This window comes from Coptis chinensis, chromosome 9 (genome assembly GCF_015680905.1).
Source record: "Coptis chinensis isolate HL-2020 chromosome 9, ASM1568090v1, whole genome shotgun sequence".
Taxonomy (NCBI): Eukaryota; Viridiplantae; Streptophyta; class Magnoliopsida; order Ranunculales; family Ranunculaceae; genus Coptis; species Coptis chinensis.
Genome location: NC_141464.1, coordinates 78700668 through 78712865, shown reverse-complemented (window position 1 = coordinate 78712865; position 12198 = coordinate 78700668). Strand labels below are relative to the sequence as shown.

At 33.6% G+C, this 12198-nt stretch overlaps 1 protein-coding gene across 3 annotated transcripts in view; it reads left to right on the top strand.

Moving 5' to 3' along the window:
* Positions 1–11024: 11024 nt before the first annotated feature.
* LOC147478361 (putative inactive histone-lysine N-methyltransferase SUVR2) overlaps positions 11025–12198 on the top strand; it is an 83729-nt gene continuing 82555 nt past the window's right edge. Inside the window, exon 1 of one of the 3 annotated variants that reach the window (XM_086582437.1) lies at positions 11025–11452. The gene's annotated coding sequence lies outside the window, so the exon portion shown is untranslated. The remainder of the gene's footprint in view (positions 11453–12198) is intronic. The other 2 variants (XM_086582436.1, XM_086582434.1) reach the window with 2 other exon arrangements.

Here is a 12198-nt window from a genome sequence, read left to right as displayed (position 1 = left end):
TTCACCAACAAAATTTTCTGCACTTCACGTTCGAAGGATAAATCGGTAATTTAAAACATTTCCAAAGCTATAAAACTCAACGTTTTCAGAAACAGAACGCTGTTTCGCGGTTTCCCAATTAAAAAAAAAGTAAACTGTTAGTTAGTCTTCTCCGTTTCCTGATATTCCCAAACACTTTATCAACCAACGAAACATAAATTTAAACCCTGTTTTCATTTTCCCAGATCACAATTTCCATCCAGTTTCTTCAATTCTTTCCAATTCTCCGTTTCTGATATTCCCAATTAAAAGCAGTTGAGTAGGAAAGTTCAAATCCAACGAAACATAAATTTAAACCTTGTTTTCATTTTCACATTTCCAGCACCTCGAAGAAATAAAAAGAACTATCTCAGGAAACAGAACACCGTTTCGGGCTTCTTTTCCATTTACAAAGACTAAAAAAAAGAAGCAATTCGTCTTCTCCATTCAATTCTTAGGCTTATCCCCTCTGTAGATCCCCAATCTCTAACTTTCTCTGTGGAAACTTAACTTTCTCTGCGGAAACTGCGTTGTACGTTATTCCTTTCTCTTTTACCCTCTCACAATTTGGATGCATTGCCTTTGCCAATACCATTGCAGAGGTACTATAAGTCGCATTTGGTTCGCCAATAACCATGGAAAAGTTTAGATTTTTTTTCCCACATTCGTGGTATTCCTATATTATTATTGTTTTGGTTTATTTAAGATTACCATTCTTAAATGCATCTTAGCCAATAACTAAACACTATGAGATTAGGCTGTTCGTAATTAATTTCTATTAGTTCCTTCCCCAACTTCTTAACTTGAACAATTTATTGTTCTATTATAATATATTGGTTTTTTGGTATTAGTTTTGTTGTGCTTTGAATTCGTTCTCATAAAGGTTTGGTTTTCTTATTAGCAGACGTCGATAAACGATGCATAATGCTCAACAAGAACAGAATCGGAGGGGATAATCACTATTAAAGAAGAACCTATCAATACATTGCCGATGACCAAGTACAAAGTACAAATTTTCTCACCTTACCAATATTCAGTTTAACTTCTTTGTCTTTTTCATTTCCTAAACAAATTTAAGGGTATACTACCCATGCGAAGACTGAATCAGTAGATGATTAAGAAAGAAAAATGAGTAAGTAGTGACAACTTAGATTGTTGCAACTTTAATTGACAATCAGAGAAGGACAAATGACTCTATTATCTATAATCCCATTTTTAATATTCATCACATGCGTTGTGCTCTGGTTTACATGGAAATTACAGGGTTCTTAATGTACAGGATGCCTTCATTGAATCATCTGAATTTATTATAGTTTCTAACAATTTTATTGATCGATGGTTTATGATATGCAGATTTCTCAGGATGAAATCTTGGTTCAAAATTGATTTGTTTTGGATTTATGTTGTCAAAATTTTGAGAGCTCCTTTGTAGAAACAAAACATTGTCAGGCACGCTTTTTGAACCCAATTAATTTATTTGATTTCCATTGTTATTTTTAATTGTGTGGCATATAAATTTTTACCTATTAATTGTATTGGAGAAAATGTCATGGCAACTTTAACATACGCTTTTGCAAAACCAAAGTCACCCCCTTACATACGCTTCATGGTGAGCTATGTTTTTCCCTCATCATTATATCCCCATATATTGCTATAAATGATTGTTCATTTTTTTGGAGATTCTTTTTCCCTACATCCTTCATATGTTCACAAACTGTTTCATGATTCCTTTCCCCCTCGCTTATATATGTCAATAATGTAAAGAATAGATTGAGCAAATATGCTATATGATCACTCTGTCTTCAATGATTGTTTTATACTTTTTAGATTCATGGGAATCATTGAAGTACAACTGTTGTACCGTGTCTTAGATGATTAAGATCTTAGTAAAAGGAAATGCCATGACAGAAATTTAGTAGTACTGGAACCGGCCAACAATATATCCTGGGGTTAGCCACCTACCCCCGCATTGCCAACCTAGCATAACGCGGGGTTCTTTTGGAAGAGAAAACAATTAAGGCCGTGCACTTTCACTAACTCAGGTAACAGAGTTTAATTTTTAATTTTTAATTTAAAAAAAAAAAAAAAATTTGTCACTTATGATTTAATACGTACATAGCGGTCCTCACTTTCTCTTATATCTCTCTCTCTTCCAAGCACAAACGATCTATACGTACAGAGCGGTTCTCACTTTCTATATTTTCTACAGTGAAACTCGCTGGAATTTTTGTTTTTGAAGACTCACAACATCCCAATTTTAAAGGTAGAGTTTTTGAAGACTCCATGTTCAGTTTATTCTTCCTATTTCGCTCAGCTAAAGGTATCCAGGTATGCCCTCTTATCCATTCTTTGCTGCAACTTCATGTGTGTGTGTGTGAATTTTTCATCTCTTTGATGTATGATTTGTGTGTTTTTTTTTTTTCCATTTCTTATGATTTACGGCGATTATCACAAGTTTTTCAGTTATGAGGGAGTAACTAACTTATGGCTATTTGACATACTTTTTTCAGAAGGATCAGAATTTTTATCTGGTGTAATTGTTAAGAGAGATGACTAAGAGTGAAGATTCTGGTAGCCCTGGATGGAGTGCTCCATATTTTATGCAGACTACTGAGGATGTTGCGAAAGCTGTTGCTACTGCTGCTGCAGCGCCTCATTCCCCACACCCTTTTGATGTATTTTCAATTAAAGATGACAATAGCCAATTTTAGAAATTTCAATGCCAGTTCACATGGGTATTAAAAGGCTCCTCACCTCCTGCTTTCGAAGTCAAGAAAGCGGCATATAATCCCAAAGTTTTGACTAGCTTGAAGCGTCAGTGGGCAAGGTTTCAGTTGCATGCCATTGTATGCTAATCTCTTTCTTTGTTCTTCTTCTGATCAAGTAGTTGATGTGAATTCTGCTTAAACTTTCACTTATTACACTCTGTAGTACATCATAATCAATCATTGATAAATGTTTGTGTTAATGAAATCGGAACTTAAATATCAAGGTGTGAATCTTCTTTATGGAAACTCCCGACAAATTTGATGGCAATACTGTTTATCAATCTCTTAAAAAGAGTAGCACTTTAGTCGGAAAAATGAATATGCAAAGGTGCCTTCCAGAGAGTTCATTTGTTGCAAAACGTAAAATTCATTTACCTTTGTGTTTCTTATTTAGTCTTAGTGTGACTGTCAGCTCTGATTATCTATGTTCTGCAAGGTAACATATATGTAAAAGATCCTTCGAGGCTGCTTGAAAGCATGGTAGTTCTTGGACTGCATCCTAATAATGATATCCGGGTACTTGAACAGCAGATTCTTGGGAGAAGGTCCGAATTTTGATTCAAATTTCATTTAGGTTCATTTACCACTTCCTTTGGTAAACATAAATCTGCTTGGTTATGTGGGTTTTTTTTATTCATTGCCAATGATATGATGTCGTACCACATGAGGTTAGTTCAATTCTTATTGGTGTTGGTTTGTTTCCTCCCTGATTTATATGTGGTATTTCCTTTGGTTGATTTGATAGTTTTTACTTAACAGTGCATGTGGAGAGAGGGGGCAACATAAGCAAGCAGGTGACCATTTGCAATTTTTGAACATTTTCTTAGTATTTGATTTGATTTGATTTTTACTGTTTTATTTTAATTTATTTTATTGTGCTTTTATTTGTGTTGTTGTTGCAATTGTTGCATTCCAGTGCATTTATTTTCCCTTAAGTTTGTTATTGGCTTCTTAATGCAAATTATAGTTGCTATCGAGATCAAACGATCGAGTACCACTAAAATCCAGGTCCATGTCTTAGTTTTTTATATATAGAATTCAATGGTTAACTATAGAATTAAGAAAGTACATAAAAGAAAATTGTCTTTGCTGGTAGTGTCTATTTAGGATTCTATTTCTCTTCCCTCCATCATGTTTTCTCTTAACTAAACATGTTAAAGTAATTCCTATGTTGCTGCAAAGTTTTCTGATGCAAAAACTTAATTGGATTGTATACTACGCAGTACATGGAACCAAGTTCAATCGTTGCAATGGAGAAAATTACACCTTACATGACCAGCTCTTTCCAACGCCTCTTTCGTCTGTGACAATTGATATACAGAGGTAAGCACTCTCCTAAGTCCTAACCGCTTTTGATATTGGTAATATTGTTTGTTTTGTTGGTTATTATTTTTGCAACTCTGTGTAGGATGCTTTTTTCGTAACTCCTTTTCAGGTCCTGCATCTATTTGGTGGTTAGTAATATTGCAATTGGTGTTAATTTTACTTCAAGCTTCAGTGCTACTAAAGTTGTTTTTTTTTTGCAACCTTTTTACTTATTCTTATGTCACTGCCTGCTATATATATGGTAGTTTGAATTTATTAACAACCATGACTACTCTTAGGGTTGATTGAATATTTGATTAACATTAAGGTAATTTTTGGTCTCAATCTAATCAACAATAACATATGTGGTTATTGTGGTTATTGTGGTTCCTGTAGTTGTTTAGATATGTTGATTAGGGATTAGAATTTTTTAGTCCCTTCAGGTTGATTTGCTTGCTTTTCACTGTTTATTATGTCAGATGGCTTCCAGTTTGGAACTATGGATTCTATGGCTTGATCGTCATTGGATAGCACGCGAATTTAAGTTCAATAAGAACTCACTGGTACAATTTGATTTTCTTATAGTCCTTTATCTATTGGTTCATCATATCGTATATGTATGCATCACATCTTAGAATATATGAAGAAACTTAAGTGACTATAGTGAGCTTAAATGCATCTTGGCCAATTCTCAATGTTTGAGCTAAATATGTGTGTATGGCTTCCTCATTGATGGTCACAATATCAAACTAATCAATCATCTCTTGCAAGTTTGTGTTATTTATCGTGTTGTTAACTGTTCTTAGACAAACCTTTCATTTCAACTTGGACAAACATTTCATTTCAATTTGGTCTTGGAGTCTTCCATGTATATGAGCTTAGTTTTTTCACGTATGTGTCCTGTAGTCATCTCAGTCAAGGAATGGCTGAGATTTTCAAGTATTGGTTGAGGAGATAAAAAACCATATAGATGAAAAAAATAGTGGAGGTATTATTAAAATTTTGTTAGTCACAGGCAAATAAATTTACGTTAATTAGTTGCTGATATATTGTTCTTTAAGCTAAGTTATATATTGTGATTTCGACGTGAGTAACCACAAAATTAGGAGTAATGAATTGTTCTTTTATCACATGTTTTTTTGCAAATTTTCTTATTTTGTGGAGTCGAAACAATTTTGGGTTTTAGCTTATTCGATTAAGTCGAGAACTGAACATTTAGGGGGAAGGTTACTGGTTGTGGGCCAAGTTACTGGTTACATGAACATATCCTTCTAAGACATGTTAGAAAAGTTTTAATGTAATAGAAAAGAAAAGGTTGGGAAAGAATTGTTGACTGTTTTTAAGGGAACAACGAGATATTTATATTTGGTTGGTCTATATGGATTGTGTTGGGTGATTGTTGTTATGTTGGATGGTTTTGGTATGAACTAATGAGGAGATTGAAGTTATTTTTCTCTATAAGGATATGCACCCCATGAGCGAGATCAAATGGTTCTAAAATACATCTGCTTGATTAAGGTATTAAAGATTTAGCGCTTTGAAGCGTGTTGTTGGTTTCTGTTTTTTCATAAAGAGAAATGTAATGAAGTTAGAAACACATGTAGTTCTTGGTGATACAAATTTAGCTCAATACTAAGTGGGGGTTAGGAGACTTTATGTCGTTTATTTTTATACATTTCTTTTATAGTTCATGAAGTAGGAGCTTAACCTCTGACTAATTTGACATGACTGAAATCACTACATGTCCTGTCCACCCCAGTTATTGTTACCCATCTTTCGGTTTGTAAATCTGGTTTAGATTTTAGTGTTGAGCATATATATTTCTGAGTGTTTTGATATTATTTTCAAGAAGGGGTGATTTTCATATGTTTTTGGTTGAGCTTGGACAGAGGCTGGTTGGAAGGAGGCCTCTGAACGCACGTTGATGGCTTAAAAGTCTGATTGTATACTATTGTTATCAACTGTATTTTCTTCAGTGTATGAAAACTATTTTTAGTCTTAAATCCCCAACCACGAAAAGTTATGGGAGCCCCTTCTTCAAAACTTTCTTGAGTTGTTGTTTTACTGGGTTGTTTCGTGTTCTTTGTTGTTTACTTCTCTTAGAATTAGGTAACGTAAGGATTGTACTCTTTGTTTAAGGTTAATGTAGTGGCACTGAGAACCGAACAAGACGTGGCAGTGAAAAGTAGTAACAGTAAGAGACAAATGCGTGCTTACCAGTAAGAGCCATAGAGATTTCTATGAAGGCAATACATAACTGATTGGACAATAATGTTTGTATCCGTGAATTAATGAAGAGATTGTTGCTCAAAATTATATAATATTAAAGGCCACTCCATATAATATCAATTTACACTCAATCTACGTTATGCATGAAATTCATAGAGGTATACTTTTCTATTGCACATCTTTATGCTGTATTTTATACTTTCAGTTTTCTTTACTCACTTCATATACTAGCAGTGTTCATCGTTACATACTTATTAATGGAACCTAATCTATTTTTGTGATTGCTTCTTATTGATTAGGAACAAAATTAATGATTCACATATTGATTGAAATTTGATGGTATGTGTAAGGGGACAACTAATCGCTAACGTAAAAAGGCATTAGTTTATGTACTTCTCAAGTGGTTTCAAATAGCTCAATTTGAATACTCGATATTTTTTTCTCCTTCTCTCTCCAATTTTTCTATGATTTCTCTCTCCAACTTTTCCATGATTGGAATAATGAAAACTAGGTTTACCAATACATTTAAACTTTAGAACAGTGTGTATGAATCAAGCAAGGCGGGAATAAATCTTTTGTTTTTCCAGAAATAGGAATAATGGTTTTCAATTTCTGTAATTTGGGTGTAACTGTGTAAGTGCGGTGTTGCAAGAACACTTAGATTTGTGATGACGTAAGGACACTTATACTTGAGGTCTAATCCCCTATCTATAAGGTTTCTAGCATCTTGGTAACCCATTTAGGTGAGTTACAAAAGATTTTATGCGTAATTTCATTGTCCCCTCTCATCATCTCTTTAATCTTCCTCTCCATTTGAGGTTGGGGACTACAATGAGTCAGTGACAATAGGTTGCGTACCCTCAATCACCATCTCTCCCCAACGTGTCTTTTGCTCCCAACAATCATGTTTATGTTGTAAGCAATCTTTTCGTGCTAGGCTCTTTCTTTGTATGTGTATAGTTTACTACATACCATGAGTATTGCATGTTTTAAATCCTTGCACTTTGTTTCTGCATCTCTATTTTTATATTTGCATTTCTTTTGGAAATTGGAATTTCAGACAATTAAAGTTTTACGCTTTAAGTTTTGTTTTCTTCAATTAGTTGTATCAGATCATGTAAATTCTTTAGCCCATTAGCAAACTTGACATTAATAATTCACGCTAAATGTTAGAAGCACTCTAAGCTCTTTGCCCCCTGAATTTACGGTGTGTTATGTCTTTGATATTTGGGTTTTGATTTGAAGTGTTGTCCTTGCCATGGTACTTCATTATTCTCACACTACACAGTAAATATTATATCAAACTACATAAGAGTGAACTGCCCTTGATGAAAGGTTGTAGTATATCATATTGTGATTGCTCCCAGTAAAACACTAAATTTCGCCAAGACTTAACCATATATTAAATTTTCCATTCTATATTTTACTCCCATCTTTTGGCTTTTGAGTACTTGGATTTCTATACATAAATGATTCTTAGCAACAGTCCCCTCAAGCGTTAATTTGTTAATTTATTTCTTATATGTGAAACTCAAGCATGGGAGCCTTGGATCTTTGGCTTCCTTTTATATTTTTGATAATGGGTTTGAATGCAAATTCTTGAGGGTTTGAAGCCTATACCTGTGGTTGGTTGATTCTTAAAATTTGGTATTGGAGCTAGGTTTGGAGTCATGGTTAAATGCTTTGAATTGAAGGGAAAATGATGTTAAAGGAGAAGGGAATCTACCTAGACAATAATGAGTGTCATAATGGAAAGAGTTATCACTGCCATTGGAATTCTTAAGCTAGACGTGGCTAAGGTTTATTAGAACATGGCTGTAGTGCATTTAGGTTAAAGTCGAAGCTGCTAACATGTGTACCTTGAAAATGGCGTTAATGATGTTGTGACACTTTGTTGTTAGCAAGCTACTTTGTGATGTGGTCTTGGGACAGTAAATATTTATTGTGCGAGCACAACGCATTAGCTCAAAAAATTTGTTCTATCTCTTTAGAGTACTAATACGTCATCTTTTAAGCTTATTTTCCAAATTTTTAAAAAATGAACTATTTAAAAAGACTGGCAGTCGTGGGATCAGATGGTAATTGTTCTTAAAAGAAACAAATTCAAAATATCATGAAGAGAAAAATAATCAGACTTTGTTTGTTATCGTGTTAGTAAAGTATGTTTTTTTACTAAATTACATTTGAATGGTTTATAAGCTTATAGTCCTTTTTATTTTCTTAGAATGTAACCATGTAACCATTCTATCTTTAGTTATTCTACTTCTCATCTTTTCGGATTGTTATTTTTGTATTCCTTGATTTGATGTTCTCAACTACGTCTTGTCTTCCTGTAGATGCGAAGAAACAGATTCAAGCTTTTGCCTCTCAGACTATTGCATCCCGTTTCTCATCTACATTCTGATCCGCTTTTCGGCGTTTATGCGAATTTTTCGTTGAAAAATACTATTGGTTTGCATAGTAAACTGGAGTGACTGAATAAGAGAACGAAAAAAAAGGGAGGGTTGTACCTGGTTTTGTTTGTCTCTGTATTTTTTGATACCTGCTAGGCTATTTCAGACTGTGAATAGTTTTGCCACAGTTTAATTTCTTGATCACTAGGCCCAAACTTTCAGTGCTTTGTAAGATGAGAATACTGAGAAGGTCGATAGAAATTGAAGTTCCAAAAGTGTATTGGCTTGGTTTCTTTGCATTTGTATTACATGGTACTCGCAGTTAAGCCTATGTGTAAATGGCACTCCTTATATCTGAGAATTGTTTTTCATGTTTGTTTATGGAAATGGTTCTAAAGCTTTTCAGTTGCATTGACTTTTAGTTTCTATTTATTTTCATTACAGGGTTTCTCTATACACTCAAGGGGAGCCAAAACAATGGATATCATGTCTTTTGTTATCAATCTGAAATAATATTTACCTCATGCTTTTTCTTGAATTTACACTTCAGATATCTGTACTCTCTGTGTAACCTCCCAGCAGTAGTTAGCAGTTCAATCCTAATCTATCTGTAGAAGAAAGTCAGATATTGAAGTTTTTTTTTTTTTTTTTTTTTTTACTGAAAGTTCAGTATTAAATTAACCAACTAAATGAATGATTTAGAAGCCAATTAACTTTTTTTATAGTTCTTAATTGATTCAAAGGTTGTTGGAACGCAAATAAGCATTCAGTACTTTTTGTATGTTTGAACTTCGAAGTTTTAATTTCAAAGTGGGCTGCTTTTAGTTTAGAAGCCCAGATCCAAAAAAAGTCATCAGTTCCTAAATCACTTCTCATTTCTAGGAGAGAGATAACAGTGAAAGGAGCAAGTAGCTAGCTAATCCCCATTTCTTTAGTCAACTTATTTAGCGATCTGGGTTTGTAGTTAAGCTTAATTTGGGTGTTACAATTTTAAAACTTTTGGATTAATTTGTTATGGTGATTAATAGGAATTGAAGTTATGCCCTAAGCTGCATGTGCATACCTGAAATTACCAATCATGGCATGTCTCATCTTTAGTTGAAGCAATATTAAAGTTTTTAATATGAGTCCAACAATTTTTTTTTTTTAGGAAGAGCACTACCATTTTTCCCAGTACACCAGTCTGTATTATGGATGTTTCTATAATCAAATTGTTGCCGCCTGACAAAATATTTCTATAATCATTTAGGCATAGCAGAGTGATTATGCACAATGGATCACGCTTATAATGCCTCTTCACTCTTTCACCGTGCACTTTGCACCTGCTGCTAAGTACTCAATCATTATACTTAATTTGACTCTCAAAGAACCAACATTGCATTGCATTATGTTAATTAAGTTGAAGCCCAAAACCTACCAAAGTTCTGCATGTGGAGTTGGGTGCTAATAACATTTTCATAATGGAGACCAATAACCAATGTAAGAATTCAGCGATGCAACTAGCTAGTATCCATAATTTCTTCCTTTTGTCGCCTCCATATGGATGGATTGAAAAAAACAACACTCCATCATTTGAATCATTTGAATCATTCAATCATTTGAAATAAGATCCACATTATATTGAAAGTTTTTAAATTGTAATCTTGCCACATAACCATCTTCCGGAAAACTATTATTTACACATTCAATTCACTCCACATATTCACTCTAAATATTAACAGTGTCCAATACACTTTTTTCTAATTGTTTCCAAATGCGATTGTTTCTAAATAAAAATAATAATAATAAAAATTGTTTTTTTAAGCTAGCTATAAATTCTTTATCTGTCAAAGCTACCTACTTATTTAAAAAAAAAAAAAAAAAAACTGATGGTAAAGCATCAAAAATCTAATCGAACAAAGAAGTTTTTTCCTTATTGAACTTTTTAATTTACTATTCTAATTTACATGCATTCATTCATTTCTCCAATTTTTTTTTCCTAACACGTGCGTTCCATTTACTAGTTTTAGTAATAATAATGTATAACCCGAGAAGAAACCAAAACCGAAACCGGAACCGACTTAATTAATGGGTATGGTTATGGTTTTTCTAAATATAAAAAAAAAAATACCAAAAAAACCGAACATGATAGGAACCGTTAAAAATAGAACCAAACCCGAAACTGATAAGAACCGAACCGGAACTTACCCATAAACAGTTAAACACCCCTATACATCAGGACATACCTGCCTTAACCTTGGCCATGTCTTGATCTTTACTTCATATATTGCCCTTGGTAAATTGGCAAATTGGCGAGACAGCAACAAATTTAAGGGCGTTTAGGATTGTTGACTTGTTGTAATGGCTAAGTGCTCCTTCATCATAGACTTTGCACGCTGTTACTGCCCGAAGTACAATTTTCTAGGCATTTTAGACTCTGGAGTGTTGGCTGTGGGGGCAGTTAGTTAGAGTGTTAGATAGCACAGCGAATCTATGGCACATGAAAATATGAATAGTCATGCAAAAGTGGAAACCCAACAGTTGTTCAAAAGTAGACACGCACTCAACTCTTGCACTACAAATAGGAAGGAATTCAAAGACTCTTCATTCTCTCTCTCTTCAGTCTTCACTTCCTTTCTGCTTCTCCGTACAAATATATCTAACTTAGTTAGAGTACCACCTTAATGTCAGGTGTCTCTTCATATTTAAGTTTGAACAAAGTTGATCTCTGAGTTCAGACTTCTTCTTTACTGACTAAAGGTGAGTGAGCTTGCATGGTTGTTGTTAAGTTAGTTGTGTTTCTTTTACTTAACTGATCTTTGTTTATGTTTGTTTGATTAATTACATGGTTTTTGTTATGTATGAAAACCGAAATGTTGAATCTTTTGTGACTTTAGAGAGTGTTTGCACTGTTGGGTATGTTTGTTTTAAACGTTAATGCTAGTAAAGAAGGAAAAATTAATTCTTTTTTGGATTTTTCTGCGTATGGGGCTGTGCATTTTGTGTAAAAGAGGAAGAATAAGCTATTTTAGTTACAAAGAAGAAGAAAAAACCCATCTTTGTGTTGTTTTCCTGCATATGGATCTTTGTTTTGCCTGTAAGATTGAAGATTCATGAGTGTAGTGCTTTTGAATTGGACCTCTATATGAAATGAGGTCCAAATTTATGTTTTATGGTTTCTGTGTGTCAGTATGAGTGTGGGCAGGTCTCTTTTTGAGAGTTGTAGCTTTACTTTTTATGGAGAAAGATGGAAGTACAATGGAGAAAGGAAATGTTGTGTGGCTTAAGTTATTGTTTTCATCAGTATATTGTTTTAAGGAGTAATGAAAGTCAAAACCTATATACATTCTGTTTTATCGAGTTAATCTCTGTTTAAATTTTTATCTGTAACTTTCTGAGCATCTTTTGTGTAGTGTAAGATATAGTATCTTTACATAGATGAGAGAATTCTAGTAAAATTTGAAGTGGGAAATCTAATTTGTGTAACTTTAATGATTTATTGAGCG